This window comes from Chrysemys picta, chromosome 8, assembly GCF_011386835.1.
Source record: "Chrysemys picta bellii isolate R12L10 chromosome 8, ASM1138683v2, whole genome shotgun sequence".
Lineage (NCBI taxonomy): Eukaryota > Metazoa > Chordata > Testudines > Emydidae > Chrysemys > Chrysemys picta.
Genome location: NC_088798.1, coordinates 6,638,814 through 6,664,014, shown reverse-complemented (window position 1 = coordinate 6,664,014; position 25,201 = coordinate 6,638,814). Strand labels below are relative to the sequence as shown.

Here is a 25,201-nt window from a genome sequence, read left to right as displayed (position 1 = left end):
TGGGTTCCCGGGACCCACCCCCCACCCGGAGTCCCAGTGCCTGGGCTCCAGCCCAAGCCCAAACGTGTACACAACAATTAAACAGGCCTGTAGCCGAAGCCTGAGTCAGCTGACACAGGCCTCTGTGCCTTGGTTGCCCATCTGTAAAACCGGGATACTAGCACTCCCCTGCCTCCCAGGGGCGTTGTGAGGATAAGTACATTCAGGAGTGTGAGCTGCTGTGGGCAAGGCTGGCTCCTCCCCTTTGGCCTTGTCAGTCACATGAAGGATGGAATAAGGGCTTAAAAACAGGAAGTTCCCAGCAGTTGCTGGGTAGTTCTGGGAGAGAGCAGAGAGTGGCTCTCCAGCTCCCAAAGAAGACTTCTGAAAGCCTTCAGAGGAACTGTCCTCAGGGGCTACAAAGAGACAACGGAACCTAGTATTCTGGCCAGTAAGATAGGTTTTGTAATCCCCAAGGCAAGCCAAGGTGATCGGTGCTGCCATCCTCTACTCATTTGGGGGTTCGAGGACCTGAGAAGATCAAAGGGACTATGGCAGTGGGAGCCAAAAGCTACCTCCCCGCCCCCTGCATCAACCTAAAAAGACCATCTAACACAATCTGTGATAGGGACTCCTACTCAGGCAGGTGGGACTTTTCAGTGCCTTTCCAGTAGCAGACACCCATCAGCAGCCTCAGAACGGTGACCAACACATGCATTCTGATGTTTGTGATGCACAGCCATCTTTATGCAAAACTAGCCTCAGGTGTGTCCAGAAAGAAATCCACTCTTGTGTTGAAAAATGCGCCCGTTTTTACTAATGAATGGAGATGATGAACGTTTTCAATGTTTGGTTTTCTTTTGGCCAAAAAAATCAAATGTTGACCAAAAAAATAAAAAGTAAAAGAATGTTTTCACATAATTTGGGGTGCGTGGGGGAGAGTCTGACCAGCTGTAGAGCTGGTCAAAATTTATCAATGTTTTTGGAAAATTTCATCATCATTTTGAAAAATGAAATAGTAAAAAAAAAAAATAGCAGTGACAAATAGTTTTGTGAATGTTTTACTGCTTTTTCAACCAGTTCTGCTAAAAAATTAGCCTGTTTCACTCAAAAAGTTCACATGCCAATGTAAAACATTTATCCACCCAGTATAGGGGGCACTCCAGGGCATGCTGGGGGGTACAGAAGGAGGATGTAGATTGCGGGTGGGAGACGGTGTGGCCAGGGAATTCTTACACCCTAAATCAGTGTTTCTCAATGACCGGTCCATGGACCGGTGCTGGTCCTTGAGATCTCCCTGACACAGTTTAGGAAGGCAGCAAGCCGGTATCAAAACGGTTGAGAAACACTGCCCTAGCAAGTCTTCATCCCAATAATGACCCATGCTGGTCTCTGCAACAGGTGCACAAGTTAGTTGCTTGCTTAACTCGTCCCTGGCAAACCTTGGATGGGGAGATCCATGCCCTAATGCTACCATACAGTGTGGTGAGACTTTATCCATTAATGTCTGTAAAACCTTCTGAGATCCTTGATGCCATATAAGTGCAAAGTACTATTAGTGACCTTTATTCTTATGATACAATTTGGTATCTTTCTCAAGCACAAAGGTAAAAAATAAGGATTCCATCAGTCACCACTTCTTTCCATTCGTATTCTTTACTTTGATTAAACATCTTCTTCAAAACTTGACAAATTAATGTTTTATTGTCCCTGGATATTTCTAATGGAGCTAAATGTGCACATGGTTAGCCATAACACCTGAAACCAGGGAGGGGATCATTACCAATTTGAAACTCCATCCAAGTTTGCCAAATGCTTTGTGAATCTGGACCCTGTTTCAAACAAACGTGACCTAACAAAGGGTTTCACTTCAAAGCCGCATGAAGCTTGATGGCTTCAACTTGTGATGGACCAGAATCAAAACATCCCTTACAAGCTTTGGGGAGGTTTCCGTCCAGATGCAAGCTGGTCCACAAACTCTATAATGCAAAACTTTGCATACTCCCTATGGACTTGGGTTCACTACAAAGCTAACTAGTGTTATAGCTTGAGAGTTGCCCTTAACCCAAGTCTCATCCACACAGAAAAACCCCTCATTTGAATGTGGTGGTGCTACGAACTTGAGATGGCTAAAGTTTGAATGAGCTCATCCCTCAGCTGCTAGTCACTCTACAAGGTGGACGTTGGCTAGTGCCACACGAAAACTGCTAGTCGTCCAAAGACTCTCAATTCCTCTGGGGACAGACAAGTGCTCTCACAACACACTGAAAGAATGCATAGAGATAATCAGCACACTGCAGTGCTAAGAACCATGGGATACGCCCCCAGAAGTCTTTGCGCCACACTCAAGTACAGCACCAGTGAAGATGCAACAAGTCGAGTATTATTTTGCAGTGTGACTCCTTTCACTCAAACTAGGCTAACATCAGATAAATTATTCACATGCAGATCACTAGAGTTGACTCTGAGGTGAAGGCATACCCTTTAAGCCCAATTCAGTATAGGCTTTAAGGATATATTCAAATCCCATTGTTCAATGGGGCTTAAACACATGCATAAGTGCTTTGTTGAATCAGGGCCTTGGGCTAACACATTAGCATTCTTCACCCCATCCCATCCCATCTGTGTATGAATAATTTCCAGTGAGATTAATGAGCGTTATCCTAATCCTTTAGGGAAAGAATAGGATCCCTGGATACTATGGTGGTGAATATATCAGAAGCTCATAGGGACGGACGGATGGATAGACAGATAAATGACCAGACATGATTTATTTTTGTTAATATCAGATGACAAAATCAGTCACAGGGCATAGATATGGGTTATTTTTACATAGCCCATTTTCTAAGCATAACCATATTGCAAATGAAAATCAGTTCCACTTTAACGTTAAACAGTGGCAAATCAAAATGTGACTCATTGTAGAATTATTTCAAAAATGCACATACAGGATCAACATATTTATTCAGTGTCCTTAAACCAAATAAACAGTTGTATATTGTTACCTACAACATAAGTCTTTGGTCTTAAGTCTCTGGCCAAGAAAAATATTATCATAGCTAGTTTGTTATGAAAATGTTTGAATAAAAGAAATAACATCAATAACTTATGAAAAACTTCAACCTTTAATCAGCTGAGCCTTAATAGGGTTCAAGATAACACTGAGTATTTTGCCAAGAGTATAAAATAATCATAAAATATTGTAATTGATGTACGACTTTGGTTTATTACAGCTTGCAAGCTAGATAGCTGAATACATGGATAGAGAAAATGTTGGGTCTTATGTCAACATTGTTGCAATAACTAATACCAACTATTTGGATTTCAGGAATTTCACTATTTTTTTATTTATGGTCTATACAAAAATGTAGAAATCCTGGGCCAGATTCTCAACAGGTGTCAAGCCGTGTAGAGCCATCGTAGTCCATGATCAATGCTGATTTACATCAATTGGGGTTTCGGCATAGTGTATTTAAAAGTGGATTTGGCAGATCTATTCTCTGCTCAGATTCAAGCATCTAAATGTAAATCTAACAAAAACACAGCAGATAAACCTTGGACGATAAGTGACACCTGGTTGTTTCCTTTTTGGAAAGTAGTTCGCTGCAAATAATTCCTAATATAAGGTTGGCAGTGCTCAGTGAATACAAATCTTTATTTGGGGGTTGCAGAGTGAGCTTTTCTTCTTGCTCTCTTGACAGTTTAACAGCACGCCAACAATATTTGCTTAAAGTCTTTGGCTCCATTAATCTCAACCCTTGCTACGTAGGTTGCCAAAGCTGATGACAAATCCCAGTTAGCATGGATCATCCACTTCCCCAGGACAATATTTTTCCCATGACATTAGAATAGCAATTTTCCCCAAAGAGGGCACAAGTCTACCAATTCTCAAGAAAGGATAAGTCTATGGCTTAACATGACTGATAGAGATAGCTGGGGACTACATGGAAATAGGAAGGATGAAAAATACCCTTGCACTCTAATTGGCTTTTTTGTTTGCACACAGTTGCTTCTAATATGGACAGATCTCCATAAGAAAACACAAAATTAGCACCTGTTAGGACAACTTAACCTTCAGGGAGAAAAGCAAACATCCTTGGGTTGTCTAGATTTTGCAACAAGGTTAAAAGACAGCTGATTTTTGCCAAGATTATTTTAACCCTTTCTTGCAGTACACCACTCTGCATAAACGAGGAGAGCTGCACCGTTCGTCAACGACATGGAGAGCTGGATTTGAACGTTGCAGCTTCTTCCTAGCTTTGCAGTGGGCCAAACCAATTCGCCTGGATTCAAACTTCATGCTCAGGCCTATCTGTTAATAGATAGAAATATTTTATTTACCTTTGAGTAGCTCCTAAGGCCCCAGCCAGGAATCCAGGTCCCAATATGCTAGTTGTTGTATAGACAAATCATGCAAAGACAGTCCCTGCCCCAGAGAATGAAAGGATAAATGGCAAAAACTGATAAACAGGAGTGGATGACAAGGTAACAGCAAAGACATACTTCAGAATAGAATTCATCAATATTAGATAAAATGGGCCAGATTCTTAACTGCTGTAAATTGGCGTAGCTCGATTGATTTCAATGAGCCACGCTGGATCAGCTAAAAATTTGCCCTGATGTGTGTGTGTGTGTGTGTGTGTGTGTGTGTGTGTGTGTGTGTGTATACATGTGTGTATATTAATTATAGGGGTTATGGAAGAGGAAGATTGGAAATGCTTTTTTAATTAGGTTTTAAGCACATCTTTTAGGGGTAAACAAATGTATCCAGATACAAGAAGAACTGATCCAAACATGTGCCCAGAACCAGAACCAAACCCAATCATTTCTAGATTTGGGAACATTAGCTTAACATTGCCTTTAATTGCTCTTTTTCCCCTTCTGTCATGCGTCTGGGTACTAGCTGGGATCAGAAGTGGAAATCCCTCAATGCCATGAGACTGTTCTTACAAAGTGTCCTTTCTGAGCAGGAAGGACAGAAATTCCACCAGGAAATCTTTCAGCCAGGCCTTGATCCTCCAAAGGCATAAGCATGTGGTTAACTTTACATTCGATGAATAGTCCCACTGACATCTAAAGGACTTCTCCAAAGATGAGCATGTCTTTGCAGGACTTGGGCATAGGTCATGAGTTCCACCTTTTCTATATGGGGAGACATGTCAGAGAAGAATAACTACTCAACTACAGTGGGGGGAGGGATAGCTCAGTGATTTTGAGCATTGGCCTGCTAAACCCAGGGTTGTGAGTTCAATCCTTGAGGGGGCCACTTAGGGATCTAGGGTAAAATCAGTACTTGGTCCTGCTAGTGAAGGCAGGGGGCTGGACTCAACTCAATGACCTTTCAAGGTCCCTTCCAGCTCTAGGAGAGAGGTATATCTCCATTTACTATTATCCTGGTATAATTTAGCTATTCCAGTATAAATCCCCAGCATGAAAACACTATTACAAGAATAAAAGTGAATTTTTATTCTGCAATAATTCATCTGTTTCCAAAGCTTCATTACTCCCTGGAACCTTCTCATGAGTTTATCCTATAAGCTGATGTTGATATTTTAATTCTTCCTTAAAATTTGAGAGAAAGAAGAACATATCAAACCTTGGTTGTCTATTTTTTTTTCTACATCAAATTGCTATTCTCTTTGTAATCACTGACAGCCTCCATTGTATCACGCAACCCTCTTCACTGGGAAGCGATGGGGGACTGAGTTATTTGAAGCAGCCAGCCGCTTTTGTGTAATTTAGACTAGTGCACCGTGGAATTTAAATAATGGCAAATATAAGCTATGAAGCCCACATCAGAGAAAAAGTGACCTTTAAAAGCTTAAGGACAAAGAAATTTTTTTTAAAAAATCAGTTTCTCATGTCTGCTAATTCTTTGCTAAGTAGTTCATTTAATCATGCTCATTAAAATGCTCTTTTTTGGAACGTTTTGGGCTAGCTTGCAGCTTTGCCACAAAGCCTGAACATGGAGCAGCAAGCAGGCGTGCTGCCCAGAGGGGATCAAGGACAGAACCGGGTCTCAGCGAGCCACAGTATCAGTGGGGCACGCTCTCACCATTTTATCACAAGCCTGGTGAAAGCGGAGGGTTTCCTTTAAAGTCCTAGCTCAGGGGTCCCCAATGCGGTGCCCGCAGGCACCGTGGCATCTAAGTGTGCCCGGGTACTGGCCGGCAGACGAGCATCCGCCGAAATGCCGCCGACAAGCAGCGTCATCCAGAGGCGTCGCCGCGGATTTTCGGCGGCATTTCGGCGGCGCCGCCTATCGACATTGCCGCTTGTCGGCAGCATTTCGGCGGATGCTCGTCCGCCGCCACGGTCCTCCGTGGCTCATCGTCTGGCGCCCGCCAGATGAAAAAGGTTGGGGACCACAGCCCTGGCTCCTGGGGCCAGCTGATTGCATGAGTATCTCAACTCCCCTCCCTCCCCGCCCCCCACTTTTTTAAAGTAAGTTTCTAGCCCTTCGGGTTGCAAAGAAAAACTTGAAAATGGGACCCGAGTGCACCTTGAAGGCTTGGAAACCAGGACAAAAAATTGGGGGGTTCTTTTCATTTAAATGTCATGATCTTTGAGCCAATCTCATGGTTTTTTTGCAGAGGGGGGGAGCTGACATGGTGTTTGTGGTGGTGTGTTTTTGCAGGGGTTGAATACACGGCGTTGGCCGTACTGCAGGGCAGTAATTTGCACCCCATTTGCTCTAGAGGGGACGTGATCTTGGCCAGCCCTATATCTGGTACCGATGACTTGCCCACCCACACCCGCTCAGCTGCACTGACCAGTGTGTTGGAGGCTGGAGTCAAGACTCTGCCCGCTCTCCATCCCCTTGCATGGGAGAGACTGCCCTCCTTCCTACACTTCACCCTGGGACGTGGCTAATCTGCGTCTGGGTGTAAAAAGCAGCCTCACACACCCCCTTGCTCTCCGGCACAGCTCTGCCCTTTAAAAACAATGGACTGCAATGCCTTGTCACTTCATTCAGACCCAAGTTAATCTGGTCCTCCCTGTAACACGATCAGCAAATCTTGGAGCCCATTTATCAAAAATAACACACATTTCCTCCCTTTTGATTGATGAGACTGTGTAGGAAGGTATGTTGGTGAAGACAGCGGCTGTCACAACTGGACAACTCTATTCCTGGACTTAGAAAGCGGCTGTCAAGTATGGGAGGCCAAAATGCCAAATCCAGACAGAAGAGAAAAGATCCTAAGGGAAGAAATCCAAGATTAAAAAAAAAAAAGATGCTTGCAAGCAAAAGCTGTGGCATTTCGAGATTGCTACGGAGAATGTGAGACATTGGCATGTATCAATATAGTTCCCAGTGTTTTGTTACTGCTGGAAAATGAAATTGATTAAACTAGGGACTTTAACTTTAGTGGAACTACTCATCTGGGTAACCTTACAACCATGCAGGATCGGGGCCTCAGTGAGTCTATTGAGCTGAAGTGATTGCACTTGAGCTAACGGGATTGTAACGCCATTCAGCTAGCAATGCTTCTTATCGCTCTCCAATAGAAGGACCAATCTCTCCCCCGGCTGCCCAAATACATTTGTTAGGGTATGTCTTCACTACCCGCCGTATCGGCGGGTAGTGATCGATTTATCGGGGATCGATATATCGCGTCTCGTTAAGACGCAATATATCGATCCCCGAACGCGCTCCCCGTCGACTCCGGAACTCCACCGGAGCGAACGGCGGTAGCGGAGTCGACGGGAGAGCTGCGGCCGTCGATCCCGCGCCATGTGGACCCCAGGTAAGTCGATCTAAGATACTTCGACTTCAGCTACGCTATTCACGTAGCTGAAGTTGCATATCTTAGATTGATCACCCCTCCCCCAAGTGTAGACCAGCTCTTATTAGTCTCTAAGGTGCCACAAGTACTCCTCATTCTTTCCCCTGCTGGAGTCTTCCATTTCTTTGCCAGCACCTCAAACAGCTCCCATTTTTGCTACCCAGTGGCCAACATTACTCCAAAAGGCCTTATCATCAGGCCTTTGCTACTAACCCCCCTCCCTCCCCAGAGGAGGGTTGCAGCAAAAGCAGAGAGAGACTTAGTTTTGACAACAGATTAAAAGGGAACATTCCACCGTATAAATGTAAAATGGCTTTATGGGGCGGACCTATCTATATGGTTTTGTGTGTTTTCTGAATAATCAGTATCTGCATGTAATGGTTCAATGTCACCCAACAGGAAGTGTGTGCACAAAAGCAGTGATCCTTGACTAAAGAACCGCATACTTAACAGCTCAAAAGCAATTGTTGTAAAACCTGACAGAATGGTGGCTAGCAAACGTATTTTATTGTCATTGGTGCAATGAAGCTACAACACTTTCGGGGAATTTTACCTTGGGGAATGGTGGATATTTGATGAAGAAATCTGAGCTCAGCAGGTCACGGCCATGTTTGCTGTTTCCTCCGGAACGTACATATCTTACACAAAATGCAGCCTGGGTCTTCAGAAGAAAAACACTTTATTCAGCGTTGAATAGATCCAAGGTCATATAAAATAATATCTTTGAAGTTTGCACAGCGGCTCAATAAACTCCAAAGGCCAGGCTGATGAGCGACTGAGTGCCTTTGACTCCCACCTGCAGCAGGGGGTGAATTTGGCTTTAGTGGCGTCATTTGGGCCCTGATTCTGAAAATGGACTTTTTCTCGCAAGGTGCTGAACTGTCTCAACTCCCACTGGAGAGGTTATCTGATCGGCGGGAGTGTCGCTGGGACAGAAATGCTTGGCCCCAGTTCAGGAATCTGAGCAGCGATAGGCTGTTGACTAGAACTAGTGTGTTTGGAAATGTCATCCTCAAAGATGGCTGGTCTAGTGGTTAGAGCACTTACTTTGGACTTGAAAGACCTGGACTCAGTCCCCTGTTCTGCCACAAACTCCCAGGGCAACCTCGGCGGGGAGTCACTTAGGGTACATCTACACTACCCGCCGGATCGGCGGGTAGCGATTGATCTATCGGGGATCGATTTATCGCGTGTAGTGTAGACGTGATAAATCAATCCCCGCTCGCTCTCCCATCGAGTGATGAACTCCAGCTCAGCGAGAGGTGGAAGCAAAGTCGACGGGGGAGCGGCGACCGTCGATCCCGCGCCGCGAGGACGCGAAGTAAGTGATTCTAAGTCGATCTAAGATACATCAACTTCAGCTACACTATTCTCATAGCTGAAGTTGCATATCTTAGATCGATCCCCCCCTCTCCCAGTGTAGACCAGGCCTTAGGGTAGGTAACAGGGTGGAACTGCAGCTGGTGTGGACATACCCAAGTCAATTTAGCCAGCTCAGGTGCAGGACGAATGAAGCTGCAGCAGCGCGGCCTTTGCAAGTAATTAACCAGGGTTCCTGGCAGGCTGGGAACCAAGGCTCTCTGCCATGGCTTCACTGCTAGCAGTACCCAAGCTGACTAAATTAAAGCTCGCTCGGGTATGTCTATCCAGTCTGTACTCACACCCTGTGACTGCAATGTAGACATGGTCCCCTCCTGTAAAATGGGAATAAATTGCACTTCCCTATTCACGGGGGTGTTGGATACATTTAAGACTGTCAGGCTTAGATACTGTGGTGATGGAGCCAGGTAAGTACATTAGATAGATTCCTACCAGGGCTGGAAGTAAATAATTGGCATAAATCACATCAGTTCTGGCTTGGAATAGCATCCCAGGTTGGCAGAGACCTGAAGTGAAGGCAATCCATGGCCGCAGCCTTCTCTTCTCAATAGAATCAGTGGTTAGCAAAATGGAAATATCCTGCAGAGATTAATCCTGGTTAATCGCTGAGTCAACCCTCATTTTCTTTTAAAGATTAAAAAGTTTGGGGGGGGGGTGAGAAGATGCAAGAGGAAAAAGCTATTAGTGCCAAATAATCTCACCATCCCTTTAAAGCAAGACAAAGGGTACGTCTATACTTACCTCCCGGTCCGGCAGTAAGCAATCGATCTTCTGGGATCAATCCTGGAAGTGCTCAACGTCGGTACTCCTGCTCGGCGAGAGGAATACGCGGAGTCAACGGGGGAGCCTGCCTGCCGCGTGTGGACCCGCGGTAAGTTCGAACTAAGATAGTTCGACTTCAGCTACGTGAATAACGTAGCTGAAGTTGCATATCTTAGTTTGAAGTGGGGGGTTAGTGTGGACCAGCCCAAAGATATAGGGATTAAAATTGATCTGAGCCTAAAACAGGAGAGCCAGAAACTCTTGAGTTCTAATCTGAGCTCTGACATTGACTCACCATGAAGCCTTGGTCAAGTTGGCTTCCTGCCTCAGTTTCCCCAGGAGTACATACCAGCCAGCCGTGCCAGAAGAGTGTTGGGAAAGTATTTTGAAAGCTTTTGTCTGATGCTTTTAAATTACAAGGATGATTTACACATGGGTCAATTATTTCCAAATGTGTCATATGTCAATGTCATAATTAATTTCTTAGCTGCTAATAAGGTTTACAGGTGCCTTTATTTACTCTCAGATGTGGGGCGTCTACAATAAAGCAGCACAAATCTCATGGCCTTAGGCTATTTGAATCATTATGTATGATGAATAGTGATGAATGAGCTGGCCCTCTTCCATTGAGATTAATGGGAGTTGAGCTGCTAAATCTCTGCAGACCAATTTGAAAATGGAGTAAAATAGGTCCTGATCCTGGGAGCTGTTAAACACTTTCAACTCTGGGTGAAGCCCATGGGGCTTGGAGGCATTGATCTCCTTTCGCCACTGGGCCAGTTCATGGGAGTGGAGGGTTTTTAGCATCTTCAGGGATCAGGCCCTTAACAAGCATCATTTTAAAGTGTGTGGCATCCCAGAAATCAGTGAACATAAGAGCCAAATTCATTACTCCTGGGGAGAACTCCATTAGCTGCAGTGTAGATACCCCCGGGATGGCCAGCAGGTTAGACCCACCCCAATACTTGCAGACCACATTCCATAGCTATTTCATTTTCTACTGCAACTCACTGAGAAGTAGATTAAGAGGAAATATTTTATGGATTGAAGAGGTAGGGGTCTTAAATATAGCAAGATGATAGTGGCACAAGTGACCGCCATCCTTATATGTTTCAACTCAGAGGAACATTTTGCCTCCACCTGGGAATCAAATGGGTTTCCTAGGCAAAGGGACAGATTTCCCTTTGGTTTGTTTGGGTCTGAGGGGACAGATTGGCTTTATCCTAGCTCTCAGGCTTCTAGGAGCCAGGCTCTCTTTTGACAGAGGCAAGCTCCAGCTAGGAGCTTGTGCAAAGCCCCTGCCTGAGACACCAAGGTGAGAGATTGCTTTTGGGCAGGCGAGATCAAAGCACAAGCTTTGCAGGAGGCAGGTTGTTCTTAAATTGCACCAGGTCCCAAGGCAGCTGGTTCACTTTGGCATATGCTGCCGCTGACCTCCTTCCACGAGAAACACAAGGATACAACCTGACTGGGTCGAGGAAAAGCCACTGCACCACTAACAGTCTCCACAGAGAGGTGGTAACTGACTGAGCAGCCTTCAGAACCCCCCAAAATGGCCATTGCTTAACATTCAGTAAAGCAGACGGCTCTGGGAGCAGTGCATGGTGATGCCTGTCATTTACTAGTTAGGGTGGGAGGAGCCTTGAGGGAAAGGAGGGCTGCAAAATTTGCATACCATCGTCGCAATATATGCCTATAGGTCCAAATACATCCTTGGGTGCCATTCTCCTTACTTCAGAGGAGGGATGTCCGCTGGAATGCCCTCTAGTGGTGGCTCTGATAAGAGTCCTTCCTTAGAAATATCCATTGGGCTACTTGCATCTGATGAAGTGGGCATTCACCCACGAAAGCTTATGCTCCAATACTTCTGTTAGTCTTAAAGGTGCCACAGGACCCTCTGTTGCCATTGGGCTACATTACCCAGGATCCTTAATTGGGAACTGGCTGTGTCTGTCCAGGAGAATTTAAAGCAAAGCATGGTGGACTGCGAGCAGCAAACTGCTAGGTCTTTCTTTACCACAGAAAAAAATCCTACGAGTATACAGGTGGATGGGATACTATGGGGATGGGAGCCATCCAAGTAGCTAGCGCGAGAGAGAGACTTTTAAAAATAATGTTATTTAATTACATTATTTGCAAAACAGTTTAGAACCATGAAATAATCTTCCTAATACCACTGTGAGGTAGAACAGTATTACCCTCTCTGCCTCCGTTTTTCCATCTGCAACAGGGGGAGAGTAAGTGATTTGTCCAAAACCTCAGAAGGAACCAATGTCAGAGTAGGTATTAGAGCTCAGGAATTCCTGGCGCCCAGTTCTGTGCTCGGGTCATTAGCTCACACTTGTCTTATCTGCAGCATCCCTTCCCTATTATACACACAAACAAAACTCCTCTCCACATTCCTATAGGCCACATGTGTCAAACTCAAGGCCCGCGGGCCACATCCGGCCCGCCATACAATTATATCCGGCCCGCGAAATCGTTTTATATATCTGTTTTTAATGGCCCTGTGATATGACGCCCCAATAACACACACTACAAATCCCATGATGCAGTGCAATTGCTGCCAACGGCAAGCCGCGGTTCAAGTTCGCGGTCTGTTGATGTATACAACGCTAATATCAAATCAAAGCTAGACCCCAACAATGGCCAAGAGAAAAATTGATTCTGAAAACCGAGGCTTTCAAAGCCGGTGGGAGAATGAGTATATGTTTACTGAAATTGCAGGTAAACCAGTGTGTCTCCTTTGCGGGAGTAATATCGCTGTAATGAAGGAGTATAACCTAAGACGGCACTACGAGACGAAACATGAGAACAAATTCAAAAACCTGAGCGCAGGACAGAAGCTACAAAAGGTAGAGGAGTTGAAGAAGAATTTGACATCCCAGCAGACGTTTTTCACCAAAGCAAAATCACAAAGTGAAGCTGCTGTGAAAGCAAGTTTCATTGTGGCCGAAGAGATCGCCAAATCAGGACGGCCGTTTACCGAGGGGGAATTCGTAAAGAATTGTATGATGAAAGTGTGCGACGTCCTTTGTCCAGATAAAACGCGAGCGTTTGCAAATGTAAGCCTCAGCAGAAACACTGTTGCTAATCGGGTTTGTGAGATGGCGACTGATTTGAAAACACAGTTGACTGAAAGAGCAAAAGATTTTGTTGCATACTCCCTTGCCGTGGATGAAACTACTGACGCGACTGACACTGCACAGCTGGCGATATTTATCCGTGGTGTGGATTCCAATTTGTGCGTAACAGAGGAAATACTGGACATTAAATCGATGCACGGGACAACGAAAGGAGAAGACATCTTTGGAAATGTATTTCAAAGTGTAACCGACATGAAACTGCCGTGGGAAAAACTCGTTGGACTTACAACAGATGGCGCACCTGCTATGTGTGGTGAAAAAAATGGACTGGTGGGAAGGATGCGCTCAAAGATGCGGGAGGAGAACTGTGCCGGTGAGTTGACAGTGTATCACTGCATCATACACCAGGAATCGCTGAGTGCTAAAGTCCTAAAAATGGATCATGTGATGAACACTGTAACACAAACCGTCAACTTTATCAGAGCCCACGGTTTAAATCACCGCCAATTCCAGTCTTTTCTGCGGGAAATAGATAGCGAGTTTGGCGATATGCCATATCATACGGAGGTCCGGTGGCTAAGTCGGGGAAAAGTTCTCAAAAGACACTTTGAGCTGCGAGAGGAAATCTGCCAGTTCATGGACAGTAAGGGGAAAGACTGCACAGTTCTGCGGGATGAAAAGTGGAAATGTGAGTTGGCGTTCCTGGCTGACATAACGTCGCATCTTAGCGCTTTAAACCTTCAACTCCAGGGACGGGAGCACATAATAACCGATATGCATGATGCAGTGAAGGCATTTCAAGTGAAGCTGCGCTTATGGGAGACACAAATGCACCAATGCAACTTGTCTCACTTTCCCTGTTGCCAAGTAATACGGAACCAAGAAAGTGCCACAGTTTTCCCAAATGCCACCTTTGCTGAAAAACTCAGCGCGCTGCGCACTGAGTTCGCACGGCGCTTCAGTGACTTTGAGGCACAGAAAAGTAACTTCAAGCTGCTTCGCAACCCATTTGCAGTCGATGTGGAAACCGCACCTGTAGAAATGCAGATGGAGCTGATAGAACTGCAATGTAACAGGACACTGAAGGCAAAGTACGACACTGCGGGGCCAGCACAGTTCACTCGCTTCATTCCTGAAGCGATGCCGCAGCTCCGCCAACATGCGGTTCGAATCCTGTCCATGTTTGGCAGCACATATCTGTGCGAGCAGCTGTTCTCTGTGATGAAAATTAACAAAACGTCACACAGGAGTCGCCTCACTGATGAACACCTGCAATCGATCCTGAGAATCTTCACAACACAGAACCTAACCCCAAACATAAACGAACTTGTTGCAAAGAAAAGACTCCAAGTATCAGGCTCTGACTAAATAGGACAAGAAAATGGAATGTTATGATTTGTTATGATTATACTTTTGCTTTAAATTCAATTTTTTATTTATATTTTCAGATTTTTTAATATTCCAGCATGTACAGATTTTGAATGTATTGTATTGACAGGATATTTTTTTATGAAGAGCAAAATATTTTAAGTTGAAATGTATTTATTTTGGAATGATATCCTGTATTTTGGTTCATATTAATGGTTAAAAAACATAAATATTTAGTCTGTTAAATAAATGGTTATACTGTTCGGCCCGCGAGTTTTGAGTTTTGGCCCCCTGTGCAATTGAGTTTGACACCCCTGCTATAGGCAAACCAGCCAGCCTGTGTTGGATGGGGTCAAATTACAATGGTCAGAATATATATAGAAATCCTGCATCTGAAAAGGGATTATATGCCCAGAGGGGAGGGCGGGAAAACCCTCCTTTAATCAGAACCTAAATGGGAAGACCCAGGTTGCACTGGAAGTGAGATTTCAGAAACGCAAGGAATGAATGGTCTGCTTTGTATCCGCAGCTTTGATAGATCAGTTCCTTCAGTGACAGACTTGTTAATCTTTCCAATGTTGCTTTTTCAAAAAAAGACAAACACAGCCGATAAATGTAGAGGGCCAGCCACATCCCCTCCCATAGGAAGTCTCACCACATGGGCAATTCTTCCAGTTAAAGAAAACAGCCCGCTTTATTTACAGGGTAAATCATTTTGACTTATCTTGCAGGGCTTGCTCATAACGAAGTGACAGTTTCTCCCAGTTGCACAGTAAAGGGCTGACTGGGAAAATGTTTTCCTTCCCACCATGTAGAAACAACCGGCCAAAAGGAGGTGAGGGAACTCTTCATTTTTGTAATACGCTGTTAATGCTCTCCTAGCTGACAATCACACGGACGCTATAAAGGCCTGAATTCACCGCTCCTGGCAACTGCAGCTAGAAATCTGAACCTCTACAGGGATTTTGAGCTAAGTACATTGAGGCGAGTTAGATCTTTCAGCCTTAGAGGGTAAGGTAACCATTAAAACGGTTTCTAATTAAATTGTGTTACTCTACGAAAGAAAGAAAAAAAAGGTCTCCTTTTTCTTTTCTTCTCTGTTGTGACCCAAAAAGCAAATACATCTTCCTCACCTAAAGGAGATACACATTTGGGGAGAGGAGATTTTTAAATCATGAACACTCCAAATGGGAGACGCTGATTGTTTTTTCCTTCGTATACATTTTTCCATGCTCATCAGCTTTACACAGCTGAGTTAATCCAGCTGTTTTTTAGATATGTGGCTTAAATACAAATAAAAGTCTGCACAGTTTTGCACAATACTGATTATTGTTTTCTTTCAACCAAAAGTTTGCGAGAGAGGAGTGGACACTTGGGCTCAGTCCTGCGCTGGTCAAAGTCAATGAGAGCTTTGGCACTGATTTTAGTACAGGTCTGATTCAACGCATTTGACCAGATTCTGACTTCAGTTGCAATGGTACAAATCTAGAATAACTCCACTGGCGTTTTAGGCCACTGATAACTGCAGACACTTACTCATGTTCTTAACTTTTGGCAAGTGCATAGAGTTAAAAGCATGTAAATGTCAGAATGTTTGAAGGATCAGGGGATATAGAATGAGGAAGGAGTCTTCTTAATGAATACGTCTGCACATAGGGTTACCAGATAGCAACTGTGAAAAAATGGGACAGGGGGACAATAGACGCCTATATAAGAAGAAATGGGACATCTGGTCACCCCATCTGTACAGCACCTTGCACATTTTCGGCACTACTGCAATATGAATAAAAATAATAGAATCTTTGTATCTGAAAAAAAATTGGAAGAAATATAAAAACATCAGAACAGCTATACTGGGTCAGATCAATGGTCAATCTAGCCCAGTATCCTGTCTTCCGACAGTGGCCAGTATCAGTTGGTTCAGAAGGAATGAATAGAACAGGGCAATTTATCGAGTGATCCATCCTCTGACATCCAGTCCCAACTTCTGCCAGTCAGAGGTTTGATGCCCAGATGCTAGGGTGATAAATACAGCATAAATAACTAGTGGGAGGATCAGTGGATGGATGGATCATTGGATAGATAGATAGTTTTGGGTTTGGGGTCGGTGAAAGATTTGGCACCATTTCCCTCTCTATTTATGCACAGATGTACCAATATGAGCTGCCTCCCACACACTTTCTTAATGGCTCTATTCAGTTAAATTGTATTTAATTGCAAGCATGTGCTAAAGTCCAATTGATGTCAAGCGTAAGTGCTTTGCTGAATCAAAGCTTATATGCATAAATCTAATTATACATACATGATAGGGAGAAATCCATTGTGGAACTCTGATTCCACTTTACAGAAAGAAGGCAGCTTCCACTCTCAAGCGAACAGATGGAAACTTGTATACGTGCTATCTTCACCCCAATAATTCCTTGTATAAAAATTGCTTCAGAAAATAAAGGATGACACGTTCGGGATTAGAAGTCAGGGGAAGTGTATGTAGCAATGCAGATTTACCCCAGTGGAGAATCTGGCCCCTTGATTGTGAAAAGACAATACTTTGCCGTCAAGTGCTGGTAACGTTCATTTGTTTAATTTGAAATATGAAAACATATGTTCTGATTTATAAACTGCAGGTCAAACATGCAGGTGTTAGTGGCTTTTTGCTGAGATTTTCAATTCCAGCCAGGCATGTGTATGAACAACCAACTAAGAAAAAAATAGAAACTATAACAGCATAGTGGTGTTCCCATCATCTCATAGTAACAAAATAGCATGGGGAAATTAGAAACACAGACCTTTCCAACAGGACTCAGCCTCGGCAGGTAACAAAACAACCTTGAGTCCAAAAATATGCTTCTGTTTTGACCTTAAATGGTGCAATTTACTGTAATAATAAATATTGTAAAGACTTTCCCCCTGAAAAGGGTTGAAAGTTGAAAGCTTTTGCTGTTGCAGTTAGCTGGATTATTAAAGGTAAGAGCAAAGCTTATGTATATAGCTTATGTATAAGCTAACGAAGGTTGCATAAAGATTTAGAGTCCCTTACAAGTACATTTTCCCTTTTATTTTTAATTTCCCCCCAGGGACCCATCTGCACAGGTAGACTGATGATGGCCAAGGACTATATTGAAACACAGGGCATGTCTACACTATGGCTAGGTCTTCAATTGGAGTCAAACAACCGTTTACAAAAGATGAGGTCTGTCCCTATAGATACAAACATATCACCGGAGACTGGCTGTAACTTGGCTTTCCCCGACTCTGGTTACAAGCAGAGTTCCAACTGTAGGGTAGACTAGACCTTGGCCATGTTTTGTAAGTAATCATCCGAAATTACAATGCCATTTAAAGAGACAAGGTGGGGGAGACAATATCTTCTGTTGGACCAACTTCTGTTGGTGAGAGAGACAAGCTTTAGAATCACACAGAGCTCTTCTTCAGGTCTGTAACCAGGTTAGTGAACAATCGTGTTGTAACCAGATTCTGCGACATGACATTTATAGTGTTGACAGGATCACAGTTCAGTTCTGACCAGGGCAGTGGTTCCCAAACTTGTTCCGCCGCTTGTGCAGGGAAAGCCCCTGGCGGGCCGGGCCGGTTTGTGTACCTGCCGCGTCCGCAGGTTTGGCCGATCGCGGTTCCCAGTGGCTGCGGTTCACTGCTCCTGGCCAATGAGAGCTGCTGGAAGCGGCGGCCAGTACGTCCCTTGGCCCACACCACTTCCAGCAGCTCCCATTGGCCTGGAGCAGCGAACCGCGGCCACTGGGAGTCGCGATCGGCCGAACCTGCGGACGCGGCAGGTAAACAAACCGGCCCGGCCCGCCAGGGGCTTTCCCTGCACAAGCGGTGGAACAAGTTTGGGAACCACTGGATCAGGGTGTATAAGATGCTTGGGACACTGCTATGTTATAACATTATCCCCTGGCATGCTAGATTTGGCTTGATGCTCTGTCCCCAAGCGCTGGAACAACTACATTTAAGAACTTTGCTTGAGAACAGTTGAAAGTCGGTTGTGATTAAACAGGGGTCTAACATGGGTTGGCCAATCGGCACGGATGGCCCACAGCGTGTTAGGATGGTATTCAAACCCAGTACTGTATCTTCGGTTCCTACATTACACTAGTGTTCTAAGAGAGGTTAACCCCATGCGTCCTAGTTGACCAAACCATACTAGAGAGTCATTTGACCACAAATGAGTTTAAACTCTACGTAAGCACTATTCTTAAATGTATCTGCTACCATAATTCCACTAAATTCAATGTAGTTATACCAGCAGTGATTCTGGCCTCAATTGTCTTGTCCAACTTATTTTGATCTTCTTCCATCTGCAAAGCATTCAGGGTCAGAACCTAAACTGACGCCTGACGAAGTGGGTATTCACCCACGAAAGCTTACGCTCCAATACGTCTGTTAGTCTATAAGGTGCCACAGGACTCTCTGTTGCTTTTTATAGATTTTTAAAATTCTTTTGCTACCGAGTGATGGCCTTAAGAAGCAAAGCCCATATTTTTAAAAGTCCATGTACAAAAAAAGCATATGTACTTTTGCATGTACACAAGTGGCATACAAAAAACACAAGAATCACGGGTACAAATGGGGGCTGCATGGATGCAAAGGCACCTTTGCCAGCGAACTGATTTCTTGCACACGCACATTGAGGGTGAAATCCTGGCCTTACTGAAGTCAATGTTTTGTGTGTGCAATTCATGCCCATGCAAAAGAGCGTGCACACTTTTGCATGTAAACCTTTTATACTGGCACAGAGATTTTCAAAGCTACCTAAAAGATTTGGATGCTGCCATCCATGTGGCATAGAGGGCTTTCAAAACCCCACCCTGTGCTCCTAGATGTTAAGAATGAGTGAGGCATTCCATCAAATTATAACATTTTTAAATGAAGCCAAGCATTTGTGAAAATGGCATGTCATACTTACCTTGAGCAACAAAAGTATGGGAGATTATTGTTTTAGTGGGTCTTCTACATGGCTATGTATAGTTTATAATAATTAAAACAGTTTCAGATGTCCAGGAAATGACCTAACCACATAATTGCCCTTCAAACATTTAACTTTTAATAATTGCATTTTGTAGGATAGCATCATCAGCTGTCCTAGTCAGTGTATTTTATAAAAACGGGGAGAACCCACAACAAAAGGATGCTTGGAAAGATCCTTTTGCAATATCCCAAATGCCTTCATTTTCTTTTCATGCGGCTAAAGATGATTTTCTGTTTCTTGCGATGCACCCGGCTGCTTTGTTTATAATCCCTAAGAGAACGGGGACATCATGGAGAAAAAGGATTGGCATATAAACCTAACGGGTCTAATACAAATCCCATTATATCCACCAAGACACTTGGTCAGCATGATAGGTTGTGGTCTCATCACACCAGCAGCCTAACCGTTGTCAGGTTTATAAGAACATAAGAACGGCCGTACTGGGTCAGACTAAAGGTCCATCCAGCCCAGTATCCTGTCTACCGACAGTGGCCAATGCCAGGTGCCCCAGAGGGAGTGGACCAACAGGCAATGATCAAGTGATCTCTCTCCTGCCATCCATCTCCATCCTCTGACAAACAGCGGCTAGGGACACCATTCCTTACCCATCCTGGCTAATAGCCATTAATGGACTTAACCACCATGAATTTATCCAGTTCTCTTTTAAACTCTGTTATAGTCCTAGCCTTCACAACCTCCTCAGGTAAGGAGCTCCACAAGTTGACTGTGCGCTGTGTGAAGAAGAACTTCCTTGTATTTGTTTTAAACCTGCTGCCTATTAATTTCATTTGGTGGCCCCTAGTTCTTGTATTATGGGAATAAGTAAATAACTTTTCCTTATCTACTTTCTCCACATCACTCATGATTTTATAGACCTTTATCATATCCCCACTTAGTCTCCTCTTTTCCAAGCTGAAGAGTCCTAGCCTATTTAATCTCTCCTCATATGGGACCCGTTCCAAACCCCTAATCATTTTAGTTGCCCTTCTCTGAACCTTTTCTAGTGCCAGTATATCTTTTTTGAGATGAGGAGACCAATCTGTACGCAGTATTCAAGATGTGGGCGTACCATCGATTTATATAAGGGCAATAATATATTCTCAGTCTTATTCTCTATCCCCTTTTTAATGATTCCTAACATCCGGTTTTCTTTTTTGACCGCCGATGCACACTGCGTGGACGTCTTCAGAGAATTATCCACGATGACTCCAAGATCTTTTTCCTGACTTGTTGTAGCTAAATTAGCCCCCATCATATTGTATGTATAGTTGGGGCTATTTTTCCCAATGTGCATTACTTTACATTTATCCACATTCAATTTCATTTGCCATTTTGTTGCCCAATCACTTAGTTTTGTGAGATCTTTTTGAAGTTCTTCACAGTCTACTTTGGTCCTAACTATCTTGAACAGTTTAGTATCATCTGCAAACTTTGTCACCTCACTGTTTACCCCTTTCTCCAGATCTTTTTTTTTTTTTTTTTTGGGCATCAGGGCAAAGGAGAGTTTTGAGGAGGGATTTGAGGAAGGATAAGGCATTCCTTTTGTGGATGTTCACAGGGAGCTCCTCCCCAGCGTCAGATGCAGCTTGATAGGAAGCACAAAGGCGCTTGTTTGATCTACATGGTCTTGGGAAAAAGGAAAAGGACAAGATAGAAGAAGCAGAAAAGGTTCCCAATGTATATTAAAAATGCACCACACGTTTTAGAGGTCACAGAAGTACATTAATCGATAACAAAAAGTGGTTAGATTTCTGCTTTAGAAGGAAACATTATTGCTTGGCTGTAAATAGATACATGGACGTATTTTTTATTGCCCACTTCTGCCCTCATATTGTTTGGATGTTCTCCCGTTGCAAGTTGTTGAGAATGCTGCACACATACGCAGTCCCACTGAAATCAAAGGGAAGCACAGGGATGCAGGACTATAGACGAATATTGCAAACTCTAAGGATCATGTCCACCTTTATGTTTGTACAGCACCTTGACCAATGGGACCTCTACCATGCAGAGACAACGGGTGCCTGCTGATAGTGTGTGTGGGGGGGGGGGGTACAATTTATAGGGTCACCTCCCCTCCAAATTGCTTGAGTCACCCCCCCCTTACCTCAGTGGCACCTCCCTGCAGCTCCCAGCTGTTTGCTACTGCCTCTCCCCACGCCTGCAGCTCCCAGCTTGCTGGCTCCAGCAGCTGCCATCCAGGGAGAGTGCCTGGCTGCACCATGTGACCGAGCAGGGCCAGCAAACTGGCAAAAATGTGGGGGGCACATGGTCCCACCCCCTCCCCCCACCTCCGATGTTGCCTCTGCTACCATGCCTGGACTTCTTGGTGCTACTGCATTATAATAAACAAATAAATAAAACATGAATATCACTCCTCCTAATAATCATAACCCGTAGCTCTCATATGGCACTTTCTGCCAATAGATTACAAAGCAAAGGAGGTCAGTATAATAACATGAACCTTCATCCCCCATACAAATGGAATCTTTTGAAAGTTGAAAAAAAGTGGGGTTAATTATTTTCTTCTTTTCCATCTTGGGGTCCCTCGCACTTCCTGCTTCTGGATGCGTCAGAAGGAGACGCGTCAACAACATAGCACGAAAGGCTGTTGTGGGGAGATTCCCGGCCTAGCTGGAAGTTGCTAGGGTGACCAGATGTCCCAATTTTATAGGGACAGTCCCAATTTTGGGGTCTTTTTCTTATATAGGCTCCTATTACCCCCCCACCCCCTGTCCCGATTTTTCACATTTGCTGTCTGGTTACCCTAGAAGTTGCAGGTGAGAAAGCATGTTTTAGTAAGACTGATGTCTCAGTTTTGCTGACTAAGACATCTGGGTGTGCATGCAAATTGTGGGTGCTCATCTGAACTAAACAGCCACGCTTTTCTGCAGTCTGCCCATCACAACCTCACCCAGGTCCAAATTCAGCAACGTTCCAAAGCACGTGGCTAACTTCAAGCATATGAATAGTGCCATTGATTTCAATGGGACTACTCACATGCTTAAAGTTAGGCATGTGCCGACGTGTCTTGCTGAATCTGGGCCCCAACGCCTTTGTGTATATGCATGTCTTTGCAAAAGAGCCCACACGCTTGGTGGGTCCTTAGAAAAACGTAACGGAGACACGAAGCAAAATGGACACCAGACAGAGCTTCTACTGTATGTATCACTGGCTTGTTTGCCCACTGCGCTGAATTATGGCCGGAAGTTGAAACTAGAAAAACTCAGACTGGAAATAAGGCGCACATTTTTAACAGTGAAAGATCATTAACCATTAGAACAGTTTAGCAAGGGCTGGGCTGGAGTCTCCAGCACTGGCAATTTTTCAATCAAGATTGGATGATTTCCTGAGAGTCATGCTCTGGTTCAAACAGGAATTAATTCAGAGAAGTTCTGTGGCCTGCGTTATGCAGGAGATCTGATGCTAGACAACCACAGTGGTCCTTTCTGCCTTTGAATCTATGAACTGTATTGTTCCATCTGATTTCCAATTTCAATTTCCTCTCACGCTGCCTCCCTTGCGTTCCCTCGTATAGCCCCGTAAGCACCAGTTTGCACACTAACAGCACTGGTGTTGTACAGTGATCACACACTCGCCGCCCATGTTGACACCTTGACCTGGATTCAGTGACCCTTTTCACAGCCTGGCATATAAGGTAGTGAAAAAGGGGAATGAAAACAGCTGTAATAGTGAATAAAATATTTTCTCAAGGGTATCCTTTAATTAAGGGGAGAAATCCATACTGAAACTGTATTGGCTTTTAAGCATCTGCTTCCTTTGAGAGAACTGGATTTTATTCCCGAGTTTGTCACTACATTTATCTGTGCCTCAGTTTCCCCATCTGTGCCTCAGTTTCCCCATCTGTAAAACTGCGAATTTTCTCTGTAAAGCACTCTGAGATAAACGGATGATAAGGGCTAGCTATTACTACTCCTCTGAGTAACTGAAGAATCATACACAGCACACTTTAAGACATTGTCATATTAGATAATAACAGAAGGAGTAGAAAGGGGTTATTTTTCCTCACTCTTGAAATAGATATTCTGGTTTTTGAGCTTAAGAAGCAATAGTAACAGTCTGTGAAAGATTTACATGTCTAAGACTGCCTGCAGCGCCGGGACGAAGACCTAGTCAACAACTCTGCTCCCCCGACACAATGGAGCACCCTACATCTTAGTCGAACCAGGAGAGGGAGCTTTCTCAGGAGCAGGTTTGAAACTGTGGAATGAATTCCACCAGGAGCTAAGGACCATCCCAGACCTCCGCAACTTGTGCTCTAACTGCATGAAGCACTTCTCTGACCTACCTTCTCAAACGGATACAGAGCAGTGTGTGTGTATATATATATATATATAAACCCTACCAAAACACCACCCTGTGAACAAATCTCCCCCACCCCCAATGGAAGAAGATAAACAACATCTGTCAGATATTATTTATGTCATTTTTAGGGTTGCCAACAATCCCTTATTACAAGGGACATCCCTTATTTTTTCATCTCTGTACAACAAGATCAGGAATTTCTGAGTGCTGCAAAAAGGAGCAAGAAATACCCCTGGTGAATGTAGGTGAGTGCTGCTTCTTAATTATGTATTGTTAATTTATTATTAATTATTATTATTATGGGAGGAGGGGTGAGGCAGGGGCGCTAAGAAAAAAGTCCCTTATTTTTTAAATGCATCGTCGGCAACCCTACTTAATTCATTATTGGAGAGCACTCAGCTATCGCCCCTCACCACGTCAGTATAAGAGCCTACATAGACTAGAAAAGGATAAGAACATAAGAACGGCCGTACCGGGTCAGACCAAAGGTCCATCTAGCCCAGTATCCTGTCTACCGACAGTGGCCAATGCCAGGTGCCCCAGAGGGAGTGAACCTAACAGGCAATGATCAAGTGATCTCTCTCCTGCCATCCATCTCCATCCTCTGACAGACAGAGGCTAGGGACACCATTCCTTACCCGTCCTGGCTAATAGCCATTAATCGACTTAACCACCATGAATTTATCCAGTTCTCTTTTAAACTCTGTTATAGTCCTAGCCTTCACAACCTCCTCAGGTAAGGAGTTCCACAAGTTGACTGTGCGCTGCGTGAAGAAGAACTTCCTTTTATTTGTTTTAAACCTGTTGCCTATTAATTTCATTTGATGACCCCTAGTTCTTGTATTATGGGAATAAGTAAATAACTTTTCCTTATCCACTTTCTCCACATCACTCATGATTTTATAGACCTCTATCACATCCCCCCTTAGTCTCCTCTTTTCCAAGCTGAAGAGTCCTAGCCTATTTAATCTCTCCTCATATGGGACCCGTTCCAAACCCTTAATCATTTTAGTTGCCCTTTTCTGAACCTTTTCTAGTGCCAGTATATCTTTTTTGAGATGAGGAGACCACATCTGTACGCTATATTCGAGAAGAGGGCATACCATCGGTTTATATAAGGGCAATAATATATTCTCAGTCTTATTCTCTATCCCCTTTTTAATGATTCCTAACATCCTGTTTGCTTTTTTGACCGCCTCTGCACACTGCATGGACATTTTCAGAGAACTATCCACGATGACTCCAAGATCTTGTTCCTGACTTGTTGTAGCTAAATTAGCCCCCATCATATTGTATGTATAGTTGGGGTTATTTTTTCCAATGTGCATTACTTTACATTTATCCACATTAAATTTCATTTGCCATTTTGTTGCCCATCTCTTCCCTGGACTTCTACTATTAGGAACTGACAGATGTAGGAACTGAATCGCTCCTTCAATTGCTGCTCTCAAGTGCATGAACAATCATCACATCAACTCCACTTTCTGGGTTGCATCCATCTAAAAGTGGCTTGCAACAGTTTGGGAGAG

The 25,201-nt window shown here is 44.0% G+C and overlaps 1 long non-coding RNA gene across 1 annotated transcript in view; it reads right to left on the bottom strand.

Annotated features, from left to right (window-relative positions):
- Positions 1 to 2,733: 2,733 nt before the first annotated feature.
- Positions 2,734 to 25,201, bottom strand: part of LOC103306077 (uncharacterized) — a 61,710-nt gene continuing 39,242 nt past the window's right edge. Inside the window, exon 3 of the long non-coding RNA XR_508751.4 lies at positions 2,734 to 4,291. This is a non-coding gene — a long non-coding RNA (uncharacterized LOC103306077). The remainder of the gene's footprint in view (positions 4,292 to 25,201) is intronic.